Source organism: Gekko japonicus, unplaced genomic scaffold (genome assembly GCF_001447785.1).
Source record: "Gekko japonicus isolate JY-2015 unplaced genomic scaffold, Gekko_japonicus_V1.1 scaffold2606, whole genome shotgun sequence".
In the NCBI taxonomy this organism is placed as follows: domain Eukaryota; kingdom Metazoa; phylum Chordata; class Lepidosauria; order Squamata; family Gekkonidae; genus Gekko; species Gekko japonicus.
This window is the reverse complement of record NW_015170351.1, coordinates 20,021-24,024: the sequence shown is the minus strand read 5'-3', so window position 1 is coordinate 24,024 and position 4,004 is coordinate 20,021.

Here is a 4,004-nt window from a genome sequence, read left to right as displayed (position 1 = left end):
CATTAGCTAGAAAAGGAGGGTGCAACTTTGAACTCAAAGAGGATGCTAGTTATGGAGGTTTGAAGTCATAATTTAGGAAATACAGATAAAGTATAGTTTAACAGTGAGGTAATGGGAAGAAGGTTCTGATGTATCAGTCTGGCTTCCTTCTATTAGCTGGCATAGTCTTCAAGTGCTTCTTAACACAGCGGTTTGAGAAAAGAGGTGTATCAATATGCTGATATGATCAAAGAATGTTGCAAGAAAAAACCTGTTTGCCCCTTTTCTTCCGGAAAAAGAAACTGGCCTTAGGGATTCCCCCCCTCAAAATTTTACTCAATACAACTAGGGTCTCAATAAATCTGTCATATTACAGTTTTCTGCTGACTTCTTTCCCTGCAAACACGCAGACACACAAAGGTTCAGAATCTTCAGCTTCAGTGGCAAATAATATATGAGGAAAGAATGTTATCACACCCTTAGGGTTGCAGCTGTTTGTCCAATTGCAATCTCACCATTAGCAGCCCTGACTAGAGCCTTCCAGACATGTGGCTAAAATGAATAGCTCGCCTCTGAATGCAGATTAGATGTAGTTCAATTTTTTTCCCCAAACTGAAATCAAACCAGCTTCATTATCTTTATCACTGAAGCATATTCTACCATGCTAGAGGCCTTCTGTCCTGAGACAGGAAGGTCATCGGATGGGTCACTGGCACCAGCAGGACCTGGTGAGAACTAGTGACCATTACTGAAAAGCTTATTCTCCTTTATTCATAAAGTCCATTGTACTAGGAGTGTAGATCAAGGAGTGTTTTCTTTAGATACGGGGGGGGGGGTCCCCACCTTGAAAAAGATTTTATCTAATTGTAAGAAATATATTGAACTTCTTGCTCTTTTGTCTTACATTCTGATTAAATATTTTCTCAGACTAGTGATTTGCTGTGGTGAGTGTGATATACTGTTCTGTTAAGCTCTGAGAAACTCTTCATTGAACTCCAGGGCACAGCTTTTTTATCTCCTGACTCCTAGTTGTTCCCTTAAATATAATATATGTCACAAATGACTGGATCCAACTCAGGTTGCCAGAGTTAGCCTCACATGCAGACCCCACAAACATAACACCACAGGTTACATCTGGTAACCTCAATAACTTACTCAAGTATAACATTTCATATCTCTCATCAACACTTTTTAGCCACCAACATCTTCCACTAAACATATAAACAACCCACAGGACTGCAGTTATGTTTTACTGCATTTTCCAACAGTGTGCTTTCTGGCACTTTTGCAATAGTGTGATTCATCAAGAAACATATGGTTTTTTTAATGCAGAAGCAAGATTTTTCCCCCATCTACAATGACACAGGAGTACCTAGAACCAAAAGGACAAACTAAAAACAGAGAAAGTATCTGTATAATTTGTTTGCATAGTTTTGATCTTCGGAAATGTCTTATTTTTGTTGTGCTGTTTTCAGAGCACTGTGGTTGCTACATGTACTATCCAAGAAGTCATGGAGCTTTCTAGAGTAGAAAGAGTTCTCAACTAACAGCATACTGTTGATACATTTATTCCACACTTTCCTACTTCTTCAAACATAAGAAAACAGCAACAGTTTCTTTATGCATATACAAGTATGCATAGCATTGGGAAAAGTGCAGAAAAGGGCAACTAGAATGATAAAAGGGTTGGAACCAGGGGTCATTTACTGCAGGAGCGCATAGGAGCGGAGGTCTGGCAGTAAAGAGCCCAGGGGGCGGGCACATGCAACAAGCCCCACCTCCTGCTCCTAGAAGCCCTAAGTCAGAGCAAGAAGCAGCCAGGTAAGTTGCAGACCTCCCCCCGTCCCCCTAGTCCAAAACAGTCCAGTGGCACCTTTAAGACCAAGTTTTATTCAGGTACAAGCTCTCCCTCCTCTGCAAGGACAGATCTGCACATTCCCCCCCCCCAATAGCTAGCAATCCAAAACAGTCCAGTGGAGCCTGAGCGGTGGGTGTTGCCTTCTGACACACTTCCGGTGATGTCAGGGGGTGTGGCATATGCAAATAAGTTATGCTAATGAGTTATTCTAATGAGATCTTGCACCTCTTTTTCTATGAAATGACCCCTGGTTGGAACAGTTTCCCTATGAAGAAAGGTTAAAATGCTTGGGGTGCTTTAGCTTGGAAAAACAACGGCTGAGGGGTGACATGATTGAGTTTTATAAGATGAAGCATGGGATAGAGCAGGTTGAGAAAGAAATACTTTTCTTCCTTTCTCACAATACAAGAATTCGTGGGCACTCAATGAAATTGCTGAGAAGTCAGGTTAGAACAGATAAAAGGAAGTACTTCTTCACCCAAAAAGTGATTAACACATGGAATTCACTGCCACAGGAGGTGGTGGCGGCTACAAGCATGGACAGCTTCAAGAGGGAATTAGATAAGCATATGGAACAGAAGACCATCAATGGCTATTAGCAACAAGGTATAGATAGGAACTCTCAGGCTGGGGCAAGTGATGCTCTGTACTCTTGGTGCTTGGGGGGGCAACAGTGGGAGGGCTTCTAGTGTCCTGGCCCCACTGCTGGACCTCCTGATAGCACCTGGTATTTTTGGCCACTGTGTGACAGAGTGTTGGACTGGATGGGCCGTTGGCCTGATCCAACATTGGCTTCTCTTAAGTTCTTATGTTCTTAAGTAGAGCAGGTAGGAACCAAACAGCCTCATAGTGCTAGTACTGAAGCAGCATGAATCTTTATAGACAACAGAGCCAGACTACATTTCCCGCTAACAGAAGGTATGGAGTAATTTTAGGGTTGCCAGGGCCGGTTTGCCCACTGGTGGGGGACTTTAGGGGGCATCCCTGGAGGGGGAGGGGACATCCCCAATGTGATGATGTCACACAGAAGTGATGTCATCATGTTTGAGAGGCAGCCTGAATGGCACGTAGTGAATTTGCTACTTGGAGTTCAGGTGCCAAAGGCCCCTGATTGTAAAAAGCATTTAAAGGGTCCCTTTAAATACTTTTTACAAGTGGGGGCAGCAGGCTTGTAAATGTTAGATCCCCAAGCATCAAGAATAAATCCACGTTTCAGGAAAGCAAAATTTATTTCAAAGCTTTGGAAAGATACTCAAACAAGTCCTTTGTTAGGAATGGGTACAAACAGTCAGGACAAGCATAATAAAGGGATTTGAACCAGGTACCGAACCAATGGATCACTTTCCCACTGGCGGGTAAAAGGAAACGGTTGCGCGCTCAATCCCTGGGAACACTGCTATCTCCAGACATAATATAGGTGCAGTTCCCAGGCTCTAAAGGCAACAAGCTAGCATTCAAGCTCACCTCCTACACCACGTCCTCCAGATGTTTGGCTTAAGCATTACAGCAGAATAAAATACAGGCTAGCAGGCAGAGGGGGGGAGGAAGAAACTGTACAGCCATACAAGTAACACAGAACACAATGGCAGCTTGCTGACAGTAAACTGCAGTTGTCGCTTGCAGTTCAGGCACACACGGGCTCCACTTGTAAAAAGCATTTAAAGGAATCCTTTAAATGCTTTTCCTTTAAATGCTTTTTTACAACGCCCCCCCCCCCCCGGCACCTTAACTTCAAGTGGCGAATTAGCCACTTGCAGTTCAGGCATGTGGCCAGTGGCCACTCCTCTCCCTCCTCTCCTGCAAGTTTTAAAGAGCTTTCCATCTGATTGGTGGGTAATGTGCTCCAGCCAATCAGCTGGAGGACCATTTAAATCTTGCAGGTGGGGAGGGTGGGGGTGGCCACTCGCTCTTGGGGGTGATGCTTGGGATGGAGTTTCCCCTGCTGCCCAGCCAGTTGGCAGCAGGCAGGAGCCCTCAAAATCAGGGGATCCCTGACTTCCAGTTTTGGCGACTCTAATGGCGGGCACATTCCCTTGGACCTCTGAGGGAAGCAGCCCATAACGCAGCAGTAGGGAGGGGGCACAGATGATTCCGGACCCCCCAGGAGCCCTTGTAGGGGGCTCCCAGCCTGGAGCACTAGGAAAGCCTCTCCCGAAGCTGTGGCTAA